This window comes from Lissotriton vulgaris, chromosome 6, assembly GCF_964263255.1.
Source record: "Lissotriton vulgaris chromosome 6, aLisVul1.2, whole genome shotgun sequence".
NCBI lineage: Eukaryota > Metazoa > Chordata > Amphibia > Caudata > Salamandridae > Lissotriton > Lissotriton vulgaris.
Genome location: NC_141694.1, coordinates 270,076,801 through 270,094,219, shown reverse-complemented (window position 1 = coordinate 270,094,219; position 17,419 = coordinate 270,076,801). Strand labels below are relative to the sequence as shown.

At 38.3% G+C, this 17,419-nt stretch overlaps 1 protein-coding gene across 3 annotated transcripts in view; it reads left to right on the top strand.

Annotated features, from left to right (window-relative positions):
* KCNS3 (potassium voltage-gated channel modifier subfamily S member 3) overlaps positions 1 to 17,419 on the top strand; it is a 492,233-nt gene that overhangs the window by 254,374 nt on the left and 220,440 nt on the right. The window lies entirely within an intron of this gene.

Sequence of the window (17,419 nt, the reverse complement as noted above, 5' to 3'; positions counted from 1 at the left end):
TTGCTTATCCAAACTAACTTATAGCAACCAGACTCCTGCTACCAAGAAAACTGATCCAGCTCTGCTCTCAAACAACCCTCAAACCATCACAGAATACTCAGAAGCTATCACACTTGACTCGTCGGTGGGGCCCATAGCACAGCGAGTCACTAATTCACACAAATCACACTGCTCCCAAGGTCAGCAAAAATCAGAGGGTGAGCTGCTGGATAGTGGAGAACCCTAATTCATCTAAAAGTTAAATTCTATACATTATATACACATGCATTTTATTGATATCACCATGGTATTTAAATGTCCTAAAACAGCATTTAAGGCGCCCCACTGTTTTGGCCAATGGATCAGCTAGTAAAAGTTAGTTAATGGACAACAAGACCAGCTTAATTATTCATTTATTTAATTGTTAGTTCTTTAAAGTCTCCTAGCATGACCTTACGCTTACATCTTTTAATCTTTATTCAGAAAATTTTAGTTAAGCCTTTCTTTAATCACTTCAAGTAAAGGATAAAATAAGTTTAATTAGATTACATTTATTAGCAGTATAGTTCAGAAATGAGAACATTTGAAAACATATTACCTATCTTCTTGGACAAAGAAATCAGGATTAAACGACAAAGTTCCCCACAAACAGCCTCTTTATCTTCCTCGATGTTCACCTCCCATCAGGACTCCGACCCATCAAAAGTTAAAGTCAGGCAAAATTTTAAAGTCTTTGCACCCAGAAAAATCGATCAGCCTGACAGCAAAATAATTCAGAACAAGCGTTTTTTCTCTCTTCCAAACAGCCTCTTTTATACCCTTTTTCCCTAACTATCTAACTAAAATTTGAAACTAGGGTGCGCACTCATTTCCCATTGGTCCATTCGAGGGGTGGATGAAGGTCACCTCATCTCCTCATTGTCCGAATTTTTTGCTAAGTCACTTCCATCAGTCTCAGATGGTCATAATTGTTCATGTTGCAATAATTAATTTCTGTCCTTATTTCTATACTTCAGTCAACTTTCCCAGGCTTACAACTCGGACAATCCATTTGGCATCATTCTGCTCTTCAGACCACGCTGACCTTGACATCAGCAGCCCAGGCACAGGCCGCTCGCACATCTTTCGAGCACATTTGCGCATGCGTAGTAGTACACTCTCTTAGAGTCTCGCAAACCCTCCATTTTTATTTAGGCTGCATGGGCCACAGCGGAAACTATTATAGAAACAAACACAATTAAACGTTAGATTTCGAATTGAAGCCCTTCTGTTTACTTCCCCATTCTAAGTTTACCCTGTTAGTGATTACCTAGCTTTTAAGCAACACATAGGCGTTTCTTACCATTCTACTGGTAAGAAATGCCAGGAGAATGGTAAGTGAATACTTATAACAAGCAGACATACAAAGCTTTTGTTATATTAGAGTGTTATTGCACTATATTGGTATGACAAATTCACATGATTAATATATTACGATTTGCAACACAAGCTTTTAAGTATCCCACGTGTATTTTCCTGTGTGTGTTTTCTTTTTGTTGATTAGTACTAAAATTCACTCGATTAATACATATTATAGTTATGAGAAACGAATTTCACAAGGGGTATACAAAAAGTTTTATTTTCACCCTTGCTCCATCACTAGCATGACTAATGAATTCTTCATAACTTTCTGGGTGAGGGTTAAGATGTACTTTGTGATGCTCCATATGGCTATTTTGTCCGCATTGAAGGGATGTCTGAACTATTCAGTTTGTAACAATCAAGGCCCAACTCTCCTTGTTACTCGGCTCCTCCTACATACTATATTTGTTATGTCAAAGCTGAGAAGAAGCAGGCAACTCTTACCATGTGCATGTATAATCGTTGTCCGGAATTTCTTGGGCTTGAAGATGAGCATGCACTAGAAATAAATAGTCCAGCTGGGTTTGCAAGGATAGGGCACATTCTTAGTGTTTAACAAAAGTCTGGTGTTTCCATTAAGATCATAATGTGCAACAGCAATGCTTTTTTGATTGCAGCCTCTAAGAGAGGGCCTCCTGTGCTTTCCTCATGTTTCATTCGCTTCTTCATGATTCACGATATAGAATTACCAGAACTAGTTAATCTTGTAATTTTCTGTAAATTTGAGGTTTTGTGCTGTCTTTCTGTGTCCTTTTACTTTAGGAACAAATTGAGAAAATGACCACCTGCAATTAAGCCAGCAATTTTATGTGACATAAGAATACAACATTTGTTACCAATAATAAGAAAAAAAGCCAATTTCTCACTGTGACCAGGTAAAATATGACTACAGATCCTTGAGCACGCTTGGAGCCTGTGACCGCTTGAGGCATCCCCTTGGTAGATTTTCAACAGGCTGTCCTTATGAAAAACATATACTGCACTTAAGCAACCCGAGAGAAGCCTACAATACAGAAGCTCATTTTTTATTTTTTATTTTTTCATTATTTTTTTTGTTTTATATCACATTCAGTGTCTGCAGGACTTCATCGGATAAATAGAAACCCTGCAAATTATATCTTACTGTAAAACATGACGATAGATACATGGCCATAATGTAAGAGTCAGATCACACCCCATTGGTCCACCATATTCTATTGTTTATTTTGTGTGGTGCGGAATAAGGTGGTTGTTACTTTTCCTAACCCACTGAAACATGCGTTGCATATCTTTCTGATAGATCCCAGTCCGCCACACAACAACAGCAGAAATTGGAGACCTTTTCCCGTTGTAATTTGTAGTGTATGGGAAGTTTGACTGGACTAGAAATGAATGGTATATATGAGAGGAAGTGTCTGTTTTGCTATAGATGAGAGAGTGGTGTGCAATTTGCTAAAATAGCTGATATGTACATTGTTAAAGGCTTTTATGGAAAATGTATAAAATTACCTTTCTCTCATTTCTACAAATGTATTTTTGATTTATAAGTAATTGAAGACTATCTGGCACATGCATCAAGGTAGGCTTTTGTGATTCCTTAATTGTGATTATTAAGGAATTGCAATTAAGAATCGCAAATGTCTATTTATTTATTTTTTATTTTGAAAGTCTTATATAGCGCGAACAAGATCCTTGCGGGTATCAGAGCGCTTTACATAAAGTCAGGCTGGATATACAAACGAATATATGCAGGCACATCAAGTATCCATAGCAAATTCATCAAAGTGAAGCAATAGGTTACAAGGACATGTAGGAATTGCTATACAATTAGCAATTCCTAAACATTCCTTAATTGCGACTCGCAAATTACGAGTTGCAATTAAGGAATGCCGTCCCCTTCATTCCTTTGGGCCTAGAGGCCGATGGGAATGAATGGGAGATTGCATGTGCAATTTGGGAGTACCAGTAGGTACTCGCAAATTGCTCATGCAATTTCAAGGGTGCAAGGGTGTCAAAATGACACCCTGTTGCATCCCTGAAATTGATCTATGCATATATGTCGCAACATTAAACTTTGAAAAATGCACAAAAGTGCATTTTTCAAAGTTTTTGCAAATTACCATAAAGTTCAACTTCATGGTAATTTGCACCCCCTATTAGCGAAACCGCTATTCTGAAGTGGTTCTTGCATTGCATTTAAGGAATCGCAAATTGTGATTCCTTAAATGCAATCGCAATTTGAGAAATGGCAAATAATTGCGAATTCTCAATTTGCGAGTGCCTTGAACCTTGATGCATCAGAAATGCCATTTTTCCTGGCGCAAATGGCCGATTTTTGCGAATCGCTCCGTTTGCGCTTGCAAAAATGGTTGGTGCATGTGCCTGCATATGGTTAAAATAACTTCAAAGAGTGTTTTTGATATGTAAACTGGAAAGTATGGCAGTATGTATTCATCAAAAACAAACAAAAAAGTAACAAACAATCAAATGTTTTTAAGTTGTTTTTGGTTAGCCCACTGTGTGTTTAGAGCTGTTGTAGAAGATAAACAGGTCGTATGGGATAATATGTTTTTACTTTGTTTTGCTTTCCCCTTTTCCCAGACATTAAAATCAATAAGTAGGGGGTACCTCTTTTTCATTTGAGTACATCTTAACCACCCTGATGTTCACAATGTTATTCTTGGACACAAACACTTCTGGGTACCATAAAAGATGGCTAATGGCTATCTTCTCTGAGGATGTAGTCTTCTTGGTAGCATCTCCTGCACCAATGCCACCAATGGAAAAGTTATTGTAGAGTCAAGTTATATGGAGAATACTGAAACAATATGAAGTCCTTTAAGCTCCTATACCATTTTGAAATTCAGTGGCATATGCGGATACTGATTATATTGAAATAAATTTGAAGTGCCTCTAAACTGACAATATTTCATTCAATGAGGTTATCATGCTTGAGAGGTCAATTCCAACTCCTTGACTGTATGGCTGTGCTTATATGTTTGGCCAGGCACACATTTGCTTAACCCCATGAATCGAATGATGGTGATATTTCCTGTGACTTGATTAGCTTGCTCATGAACCTAACCATACAAACATCAGAGATTGAATGTCTTAAAAATCGGAATGTAATTTCTGGCACATTAAAGTGACCCATACACATGAACTTAGTTTCATTCATCACTAATTATTAATTTGATCCCTGGAGCTCTTCAATTAGTAATAACATGCCACAGACATAGATTCTCAGTTCATAATGAAATACTACACTCACAATTTATGGGAGGGACTGTAAACTACTTTCATCCCATGGCACATGTTTACTATAAATGATAGCTGTATTCAGGTAAATTTAAGATCTTTTCAGAGAGGGTATCATATACCAACAAGATATATAGGTAGTGCTTAATGTTGATCTGTCTAAAGCTCTGTGTTGTTTGACAAGTGTTTGTTTTCATTTTGAATCTTTCAAATTTGAATTTTCCAGAAGAATTAAACTTTTACGTCCAGAAACTACCGCATCTCTGTCCTGTTATGATGTTGTCTCTACATAATGAATGGTTTCCAAAATATGTTATTAGGAAAGCTGAGTCAGACACTGATTTAGGAGGTTTCATAGTATTTTTAGTTCATTGATATTAACTGGGAGACAGTATATTGCCTCATAATCAAGGAATAATGTAGTGAGTCCAGTGGCACCATGGACTAAAATATCCAATGTAGGGACCCGCATTTGACGTCAAGGTCAGAGTTCTGAATCACAGAAGATTAACCCAGGCTTTCGTCATACTGATATCAATAAGATATGCAACATTGAGTTGGTTAACAGAAAAAAATCTGTTATGTGCTAATAGAGCCTAGAAACCCACTTTGGTGAGCATGCATGGGTGTATGGGATATTTCTGTAGAGTGACCCTAGCCAAAAGGCAGTAGAGTGCTGTACAGCGTCAATGACAAATACAAAGTCATCGAGTAATGGGAGAGGTAACTGATTTGTGGATGATTAATGCATTGTAGTGTTGTGTTCTTTTAAGAGGTGCATCTTCTTGTTCTTTTTGTTGTTATAAATTTCGTAGTTTGCAGTTTGATAGTAACCTGACTGTGAGTGTGCCGTGAACCATCAGGAATGGTGAACTGTTCTGCAGGGTAAGTAGAGATGTTGGTTGAGATGGTTTTGTAAATGTTGCAGCTGGTTTTGAAGATGGTGCGGACCTGCAAGTGAAGCTAAATACATTTCATTGAGGGGGTGGAAATGTGATCATGATTCTTCGGGCCCCAAATGAGACATGCTGTGCCATGTAGGATGGCCTTAAGGTGTGCCAGTGGCTAGTCTAAGAGGCAATGGAACAGGGTGTTATCACATCCACATGCAGCTGTGTGAAAGCTTGTACAGCAGTTCTGAAGTCGCCTTCTGGAATAAACAGTTTCACTTTCTTTAAAAGAGAGAGCTGGACCAGAGTGGATCCAAGTGACTTGGCATTCAATTGAAGTTAGGGTTAGAGGCCTACACGGTTCACGTCCTTGAGCTAGGCGTGCACTGTTTATTGTTGGTTAATAATAGGAACTTTGCCCTGGTTTGGTTGAGCATCAGGTAGGCACCGGGCATCCACATCAGGATAATATGCAGGCAGGGTTGGCGGTTTTGATGTCTGAAGCAAAGGAGACTGTTAAAGTTGGCTTGTGTGACTTCCCTGCTGCTCAGCTGGTGTGGGTCTTGTAATGCCTGATGACATCATGGAATCTTTGGTGCCTGGCTTGTGTGTGGAGTGGCAGTGGGTGACGGGCAGGCTGAGTGGCATGGAGGCTGATCCTGGTGGGGTTTTGTTATATTCTACTTTATGACCTGCAGGCTGCAACTGAACTTGGAACTAAGATTCATTAAATCTGGCGTGTTTCATAAACCTGGCTCAAGGACCTTTAATTATTACAGAGACTTTCAAGTACAGTTGTGTATCATCAGCATATTGGTGAATCTTGATTCTGATATCTCTTAGTAGAGCAGCAAGTGTCACAATGTAAAGGTTGTAGATGACACTGGACAGTATTGTACCATGGGGGATTCCACCTGTGACAGGGATTTTTTGGGACCTAGAGGTGCCCAAATGAATAAACAATCAAGGTGAATCCCCATTTGAACCTCACCGGATGCTTTTCAAATCTGTCTGTTCTATTATGAGAGAATGATTTCTTTCTGTCTTTAAAATTAACTGAATGGATACCCTTAAGCTTAGGAAACTAGGAGTGTACCAATACAGATAGATGACACACATGCATGTGATAATGAATATCTAACTCTCCAGACCCAAGTTAATAAAGAGGTAATGGAGTGTTTGCAGAATGGAGGAAACGAGTTCTAAGACCATCAGTCCGTACCAAAAAGTGCCCTTTCTGTTGGGCATTGCTGTGCATTCTGTGCAAGGAATTCAGGGTGAGGAGATTGCATACAACTTTCTGGCACAACTAAATGAAGAGGGCACTCATGGGGATAGGAATGCAATCTTGTGTTGTAATTATGGGGTTTCAGTTTGGCCAGGAGGACTACTAACAGAATATCAGTAGTGCCCTGATCTTGCATCGTTTCAATGCTGCTGTAATCTGCACTCATCAGAGAGTAAATGTTCTGACCAATGTTATTCTTCAGTACCATGGTTAACAAAGCATGACCAGGGTCCACATTGGGAATCACTCTGCATTTGTCTTCTCGTTACCCTTTCAACATGAATTGTTAGATACCTTACCATCTTTTTATTTCCAGTTTTCCATTAGTCTAGATCATTTCAGATTCGAATGAACCTCTACCATACATAATATTGTATATGTCCAAGTGTGCACCTACTGACATGATCATGTGTGATTCTACAGATGTCCTTCATAGCAAACTAAGCAACACAATTAACCTTTTACCAAATCCCAACAATTATACTTAAATGCAAACTGACACATTACACAACAGTTTGTATACTACTGCTTAACGCATACCATGTGTTTTTTTTTACAAACAGAGATTTTACTGAATATCCATTGTGTGATCTCATCCACTAAAATATACATTACAATACATTCGATAATTTGTTTTATATGGTCTGGGTTGACAGCGCAGCTGTCACCAGACAATTATGTGAGGAACACTAGAGAGGGGCTTTGGCTCCATGCACACGTTGGAAGACAGGACATGTTTTGATTTGACAGACGTTGTGTGCTTCCACAAAAGAGTGCTGGTCGTCCAAGCAGCTGTGATCATTTTGTTTATTTATCCAGCTGCTTGAGCTTGAACTTTTAGGGGCGTACACATGACATTGTAAAGCTATTAAAGTGTCTTAGAATACTTGAAAATGTATGATGTTTTTCTCTGGCAGCAGCACAGATAGGAGTTGGACAGTCATTAACCTTCATGGATGTTTAGGTCTCGCTTGACAGTTCAACGATCACCTGACTTTTTAACCTTTACCAATAGTATACTACAGTTCTTTGCTTCCACACAAATACATATCCATTCCCATGCTATTTACTTTCCTTTAAAGACAGACCTATTGGCATTGCCACTGCTTGTTTATCTTCTAGGTTGCAGTGCTTGCCCACACTGTCTTCTATGTATATACATGCTTTATTGTGCACAATGTACCTGCATTCATTAATATTTTGGCTGTGCTACAAATCTTCCTCCTATTTATTTTGTGTTACCCATACTGTTTCTAACAGAGACAATTCATTTAGTTTTATTTGTGGCCCATTGTGACTATAGCCTGCATACAGAAAAGGAAGGTCTAGGGATTTTCTTCTTCTGTGTCTGTCATACATATATTTTATGTTGTTATATGCTGGCCCAGATTTTGTAATTCTTTTAACTGAGTACCCTTCTTCACAAAGTACACTGTGCTGCATGCTGGAGCTTCAACTTTATATGAAGAACACTGTCTTTAAAAACTGGTTCTTTTATTATATTATACCTGCATTATCTATAAAATGGGCATAGTTTCATGAATGATTAGCACTTAAAATTATGTGGTGTTTTGTGCATTTGTATAGATATTTCTACTATTCATTTGCCCCTGTAGCCCTTTCTCTTGCTTGGAGCCCATCAACCACATTCAAGCATCTCTTGAGTGTTCCATACACCTTACTGGCTGCAAAGTCTCAGTGGAGCTTTCTTCATGAAATGTGTCTGTGATGTCTAGGCAGTGAAGACTAGGAGTGGATGATATCCTTCTCCAGGCTGATGTCCTTCTCCAGTTTGGCTTGTATAGGTTCAATGGAATGAGAGGAAGGTTAAAGATCTGCGAGAGTCTTAGCCATGTCTGCTGTTAGACCTGCTGTAATGATGACCAGTGGCCAGCAAGGGATTTTGTTTTTTAGGATCTTTACAGCACCTTTAGGACTTGTTATTTAATCACAGTACCCAAACAAGAATTCAATCCGTGGCTGTTAAATTCAATTAAAATAAACATAGGATGTTACCACACTAACATCACGATAGAGCAAAAATGCTCAATAAAACAAGGAACCAGGGTTTATTGTCTGAAAGTTGTTATTAAATTTCAAGGCAAAATATCTGTACAAAAACAATGAATAATCATAGAACACAGGGTGCATACATGGATATACAATTCTGCCTAGTTTGCCCCTAAGTCATCTTTTGATTTTCTTCTGACTTTGTGTTATAACCAATCAACCACTGAGACGCAGCAGTTTGGACTCTAATTTGGATATGTCCAAGGAAAAGCAACCAAGGCCTTGAATATCCTTATTGTATATCCATGTAAAGATCCTAAAAAACAAAATCCCTTGCTGGCCATTTTTTCTACAAACCCTGCCCAAGCCCGCAAGGGTATATTGGGTTGCTCACCCTTTTGTATACTGTAATGATGACCAGGCGCTGTCTGTTTACAAGTTAAGTTGTCAAATGATATTTCAGATTGGTCGGGGGAGAATGAGAGTTCCATCTTTTATTTTGTTATGAAATTTGTCACCACAGTTTCCCTGTTATTCTTTGTAGGTGTTAATTCTATAGAGAACCTAAGCACACCTTTGCTGCCGTTCTGTCTTTTAAGTTGAGGTATCATCAACGTATCTTCCACTTCAGTCATGATTGAATTATAATTGTTAATTGTGGTCTCATCAGAATTCAATCTAATGTTTATTACATTTGAAAAGGCCCTATGATCCAATACAGATTTGTCAGTGTTTAAAGTTCCTAACCCAGATATTTTTTTTGTTTGACCCATAACAAAGGAGTCATTGTAGAGAAGAGACAAGAGTACAAGGAAGTGATCAGACCAGTCCACTGGGATAGGGCTATAGTTCTTGATGATGCCTGTTCTTTCGATGAGGTCTAAGGCAGAGACTTTAACATTTGGGGTACAATAATTAGAGTTGTTCAAAATCATTGCCTTCCACATTGTTCTGGTCTTCCCAATGCAGGCTGAAGTCACCTAGGAATAGGTTCTTTTCAGCAGAACTGCTACTTTTGGTTAAGAACTCCATTTATGACTAGTTTCTATACAGTTTTACCTAAGATGCAGGTGGTAAAAGTAGGCAACCTATAGCTCTTGGAGAAAGTGAGTCCTTCTGTAGAGATGCCTTGCTGAGCGTAGGCAGCTCTTCTTGTAGGGATAAAAATTTATCTCCTTTCCATGCTTTGGAAATCAGTAGGCACATTTCAGAAAATTTCAGCTATGTCGCAGGTACATTTGTTACCTGAGATAATGGCAATCAACAGTGTGTTTCCCAGCCCCCGAATATGCCATTGAAAATACTACCCTCTGCCTGGATAAGTGGCTATCTTGGCTTTGAGTCACCGGTCTTTCATCTGTTCTCTTCGTAATATGAGCTTCTCGATTCTTCAGACTTGATCCTATAATCTATTTACCATTTTGAATTACTCTAGAGCAAAATGTATATAGAGTGGGCCCTACCTAAATGGAATTTCCTTAGATATTTATTTTTATCACCAAATACTAATAGTCATGAATTCTGAACCAGTGGCATTTATAGTTAATGGAGATATTTCAACTTTAAATAACAATACCAAGATTACAATTCCGAGATATGACCTTTTTAGAAAACCTAAGCAGGAAGGATATTGCTCTGTCATTTCCGTTTGAATGACACAGACATTTTGCTCAGTAGCAAACGTTTTATAACCAAACACGGTTTTATATTTGATCTTGTTCAATTACATATTAGTATTATGTTTACATCAACATAGACCTTTGTAAACTCTCATTGCACGCAGGTTTCCATGAGATAGCTCTCTGAACACATACGGTCCAGCTACAGAAGGTCTATCGGTTGTTTTTCTTTGTACATAAAGACACTACTCATTTCTGTAAAGTGTATAACCACTGCACCAATCTTGGAAACTTGCTTTCTGAGGTTTTGGGTTCAGATAATGTATAACCTATGGATTTTGTCTGCTTTTGCTGAGGGATTTCTATGTAGGAATACATTTACTTTGTCATGTGGGCTGGATTCTGTATCTCTCATACTGATATATTTAGTGCTGTTCTTTATCATATGAAACAACAAATGACAAAAATACCTTTATTAACGTATGTCTTATTTCTCTGCGATGTTTGCCAACTGAAATAACTCAGAGCTACGCAAGGAAATAATTGAAAAACTAGCTCAGATTATTATTCGGGGGGGAAAATTCAGCCTGGTGTCCGGGTAGAATATAGAGATTTCAGCTGTTAATTTTTAAATGAACTTTTGAATTCGTAATATTTTATTTCGCCAGAATATGCTTTATAATGTATTATGTCCTACATTCTAGTCCTGAAAGGCTTTATTACCCCAACCAGATACATATTTAACATTCAATCCATTTCTAGACTGAGAATTACAAGAGACCGATTCACAAAGGGTCTCCACACATGTAGTGGAGTCCCCGCAACATGGCGGGGGCCCACACTGCAGTTAGTCATTGCGGAAATCCTGCCCTGAATGCAAGGTCCCCACAATGAGTACGGGCCCCCTGCCATGAAAGTGGCCCTCAGCCCTGGGTGTGAAGGTCCTTTGTGAATCAACCCCATGATTATAATTTCCTACATCATTCATTGTATGATCTGCAGTGTAAGCTATTATTGATTTTTTTTAGTCAAAGTAATACACATACCCTAGCATCACTTATTTTATGAGACCCTCTGACTCTCTATCTACTCTCAGCAACATTATATTGTTACAGATCTCATTCTAACAATCTGTGCGATCAGCTGTTGGAAATCTTTAGGATAGCAACATAACTATTCTGCTGTTCATCGGCTCTGTGATGCTAACAAAGCAGTCTGGTGATATATTCAGCTAATACAGTATCTTAACATTGTTGCCATCTTCTCCACAGCATCAGTGCTCTCGCTCAGTAGACTTGATGTGCATTGAAAATTTCCTTTTCCTCTCCACCTTTCGGTTATTTTGATGCTTCAATGTATCATTTATGCTGTTACCCAGTAGCAGCTTTCTTCATTCTGGAGTGGCCTTTTAGTATGTGGATGAAGATCCCATCTTTGTTGCAACTTCTCCGTCATTTGGAGCACTCTGAATTCTCAATCAATGGTCTTTGGTGGGATTTGTGGGGGTACCAATACATGTGATGCTGCAAGCAATTATCTGTATCTTCTGATTTAGTATCCTCAAATTGAAGCTTGGGTTCTTTGCACATTTCCTTGCAGTAATATTGTTGTAGTTACATATTTAATTGTGTGGTTGCATAGGACAATAGGATGCTACTTTCAGTCTGTATGGGGTGTCCATTTACTCTATTGTTTTAAGACTGTGCAATTTCTCTGAGACTTTGCTTCGGTAGAAGTTGCATTGTTCTCTTTTCATTTCTCCAATTGGCTTACCTTTTTCCTTCCTCATAGTTTTGACCAGGCTAGTCTTAACTGATTGGTTACTGCACAGTATTGGCCATCCACCCAAAAAGTACAATAAATCCAATGATAGAGAGATAGTGATGAATTAATCTTAATTTAGGTACAGCCTTTAATACATTTTTAGAATGCTCAAGACCTAGGTTGCACATCGGTCTACTGGAAGTTTAGCTCACCCACATCTAGTGTGCCAATTGGTCAGCTGAGAAAGATTTAGTATTTCACTCACATTGGGGTTTCATTCCGATCCGTCTGTTTCTGGATAATTGTACTGATTTGGTGAATTACAATTATGCATACTGTATGGGCTCTCCTACCCCCACCTTGTAGTTTATCATTGTATTATCTGGTCATGTTTACTATAGCTCAGGCATTGTTCCACAAGGATCTAGACAGTCATGACTGCATCTTTTAAAAATTGGTAAAGTATTTTCCTAAGGGATAGGCGGTTCTCCTACCTTTTAAAGTTTGTGGTGAATTGCAAGTGAATGACCCTTCCAATGCATTTTGTGTACAGAGGATTTTTTTTTCATTGTTAAGCAAATGAGGCTGTTTTGTCTTGAGATCCTGGTATAGTGCTCTTCCAAGGCTTTTATTTTGCCCTGTCGTTCTTTTAAGAGGTGGTGTTCTGCTTACTTATGTAGGAGCCCTTATGCATAACTGGATATCTCACCCCTGCTTACGGTGAACCTAACATTTCTCATGGGTTTATGAAACTCACTGAATAAGAGAAAACAACCAGAGTTGTAGGACAGACACTTCTCATGGGTTTATGAAGATTTCATTTCAAAGCGAAAGGCTGAGCCGCCGTCTTCAGTGCAGCCATGAGATCTGTGTCCTGGTAGTCTTTTTTGTAAATTACATTTTCTTTTTGGATTTGGGCTCAGCTATCCCACTACATGTTGTTCTCTTAGTTACTAACCAGTATTTAGGGTATTGGGGGTTTCATGCGACTAATAAAATGCCCATGGGAGTGCTTTTCTATGATAAAATGGTTGTTACACTGAATGCAGTCCTTATTGCATGTAAAACATGTCCGTGATTACAATTAAAATTTGTGTGTGATAGGAGACTAATGCTTTGAATGGTAGTGCGAACAGCGTGGACTCAATCACCCTATTTTCTGTGTAGAAACTCCTTGTTGCAACTAATAGGATACAGAAGAAAAAGTCCACTTCTATGTTGTTCATGTTGTAACTACGACTTCAAGGGAGATCATCTTGTGGAGACTTGTCTTGGAAGGTATATAAAGATACAAGGTTGGGGATGGAGATGTGGACCGGGTGCTAACGGGAGATGCTTAAGGGCTAAATTCCAGCCGTTGACAAGGTGGCAGCATAAGGTATAAGGTGAAAATATACATGGCTTGGCATATTTATGGCAAAGTAAACTAATGCAGCTACATGTGTTAGATGGATGTCAACATTTAGAAATATTAGGTAGGTAATATAATAGTAAGAAATAAAATCAGGATTTACTTACAGTTGTCCTCATTTACATATTATCTGCTTAGGGCCTAATTCCAATCCGGTTAGGAAATATTCCCGATCGACTCATTTTGGAAATGGTTTCTGACCCACTCAGATCGGGAGAGTCCAACCGACCGAGTACGATGCATCTGGATGCTTCCAGATACGGTTTGGTTGGACTCTCATTGATTTCAACTGGAGCCTATGTTCCTAACTGCATAATAATAGGGCCCTCAGTCGGGAAGACACATTCCCAATCTGATTCGGAAGGAGCAAATGCCGTTTGGAGGCCTTTCTTACCGCATCGTAATCGGGTCCTAGGTGGGAATGCTTTCCTAACCTCATCGGAATCGGGCCCTTAGTTGTAATAATTATCCGAAGTCTGATGCACATGATTTGTAGACAAATACTGCATAATCAAAAAGTCATATATTAGTTCAGTGCTATTCATTGTGTGTGCATACAGATTTACAGGTACACGGGATGGACTCTGCTTTATCACCTGCAGATAAGAAGTCCTCTGACTTCTATATCCATTCTACCCACACCAGCCTGCTATTAAGCTTGCATACTAATCTATTAAAATTACATTTTAGTTTTCTTTTCATTTATCATTTTTTGCAAGAATCAACCTTTCATATTGTGACACTGTTTTATTTTTTTATTTTTATTTGTGTGGCATTTGATTGCAATATTAAACTGAAAAATGCACCAACTTTTCAAGACTAGGCTACTAACAATAACAATACTTGTTATAATTGCTCTTATATTATGCAAATTTTTACATACGTACTTTTTATGTGGATGCATGGACCATTTGCCCAAATAGACTTTGACTGACTACATATATGTTACTAAGCTTCTATATATATAATAGTCCTTATACTCCCTTGGAAGACACCTGCTAGTTCTCCTAACACAGCATATTTCCTTTTGCATCCAAGGCGATCTTCTCAATAATATTGGGGCGGACACCACAATAGCAATAATGCATGTCAGATTTTTTAGAACTTAGCTTTCACACCATGTTCCTACAGCTGATCAAACAGCATCTACTAGCAAGTAACCTTTGAATATTATATTAAAATATGCCACACATATTTATTGTACCAGAATATACTGCATTTGTGAGTATGTAATGACTTTCTTGGTTACGTCCATGCTTTCTCAATTATGTGAATTTTAGGTTATACATTGTATTCTATTTACGTACAAGTCATAGCTGTTCCATCAGTGGGTCTATGCAGAAATCTAATTAGTCATATTAAACAATTTGTTTCCAGCATTCAAACATATACACCCTGTGCAACCATGCATAGTTATGACACAGCCAACAAAAGCTCATTAGTGGTCTGTTTTAGATAGCTTTCACTATGAATAAATGTGCAGCTGTTGCAGTGGTACCTGAGCCCATCGGTTTGTGGAGCTGACTTCACCCAAATTATAGCTGTTTTGTTATCATACCAGGGGATAGGTTGTCCATTTTCTTCACTTGCATTAGGGCCTGTGGTTATAGGTCACAAGAGAACCTGAGTGTTTTCTGGGACCGTGGATAAGCTTACACATAAAGAACTGTGGTCCCAAGACCATAGATAGTCCAATCAATGTACAGATACATCAAATGATCAATGTAGTCAATTGTATATAAAAAAACATTAAAAACTATGTGACGGCGAGCTTAGTGTGTGGTGAGAAATGTGCTAGGTGCTCTCCTACAAGTGAGCCTCATGTGTGACAATATGTGATCAAGAGTGTGTATCAAGTAAGAACAACACGGGCCATTTTCTTTTTTGTACAATCCAATTGTGTTTTTAGAACTAGTCAATGGCAATTTGATATATTAGACAGATAGAAGGATCATCATCAGGACTCTAAGAATACAAGAGCCAGTTGGTTTAATTCAGCTACACCTGTTCAATAATTAAATAGACTCCAAACGTGGTCCTACATTGCCAATGTGCAAGAACATAATCTATCCAAGCTTTTGATTCTGCACAACCCTGTGCTGTAGGATTGAAGTGCAACTATGCATTAAAAGAGGAGCTGTGTTAAGGCAAGGCTAGTATGAAATAGACTGGCATCATGCAAAGACAGCAATATGTTGGAGCATGCATGGAAGCTTAACTCACATAGAGCATCTTGAGGATGAAAGACATGACTCCCACAAACTGAATGGACTGTTTAATAGCTTCATAAATCCTGCCCGCCCCCTCCCCCCGGTCTACCACAGTTCACATCAACATTCCAACTGCCAAAAGCGAACAACTTCACATGGAAAGTAGGTAATTGGTATATATGGGGGAAAGAGGGGTGTGCCATTTGGTAGGAGGAGGTTAAAAATAGATCATACACTTCGAACCAATAAATAATAACCCTAATAACAGTAAACATGATCCACCTTGCCATGATTTGCCAGCACTATCACATAGTTTTGCTTTGACCTATAGCAGCCATGTGTATCAGTCAGAATGTATAGATTTTACTCAAACTCCTATAGTCTGAAAATAAATTCAGTCAACATGCAGGCATCGGACCCTCTTTCAAAAACAAATTAGACTAATTTCAAATAAATAATTTTTAAATAGATGATTGAATACATCTTCATATCTTTGCCGGATTCCTAATATAATATTTATGCATGCACACACACTCACAAACACAGGCAAGGGTAGCCTTGTTTCACCAAAAGGACCTCTCGTTGCCACTTTCATAATATGGGGTTTCTACAGGTAAATCTTCAAAAATGGTGTCCTATTTTAATCCGTTCCTATTATTGGTTATTTTTCCCATATGACTAACCTGTAATTAATGATCTCATTTGATTTTTAGGAATGCCATTATAGAAAGCACCACGAAAAAAATTTTAAAAGCAGTTTTGTATATAGAAGGTTAGTAACTTGTTCATAGTCATTCAAAGTTTATTTTGACAAAAGCCCAACACACCCCATAGAAAGGACATATATGTAATAATCAGAGTGCGTCTATGTCACAGGGGGGTTTTCAGACACTGTTGAGGATGCCACGGCTTGACTTCAGATATAGAAAATGTAGTAGGCTTGTGCTCGGTATGTGGTTGTAGGGGTGATAAAGTGGGTTTCTTGAATCTCAATTCTTAGTAAACCCATCAATGAGAATTCCCTTTTGGTCTCGTGGACCTTTGATTGTTGACTTGAAGTTTAAGAAAGGAGCTGGAATTGGCAATACATTTCAAGTACAGTGAAACCAATGTGGCTGCATAAGAACAACAGAGAGGATTGTGTCCAAACCTTAAGGGTTTTAGTACAAGTTAAATCAGTCAGCAAAATTGAAGAAAGCATATTGTAAGAGCATACATATTTAAATCATCTTGAGTCTGAATTTGATTTGTATATTGTAAGGAAAAAGATGCAAAATAGAGCGAAAACAACAAACAAAATATCATCCAAACAGGTTCCATAAAGGAACTTCCCTATTCTAAATAAAGTATTGAAAGTGGCAAGGGGAAATTCTATGAGGAAGGTGTCATCATCCGATGAACCAAGTTTAAGATTGAACGGAAATAGTATGAACACTCAAGCATTAAGCTGAACACTCTGAGCAGGAGAAATCAGCAGAGGTCGAGAAGAAGTCTTCTCTCTGCCAAAGTCAGCTTAGTGTCTAGTCTGCTATTCCAAAGAGCACACAATTAAAGCATGAAAGAAAATTCTAGAAGGGTTCTCTGTATCAGAGTCCAAAAAATGGACCAAT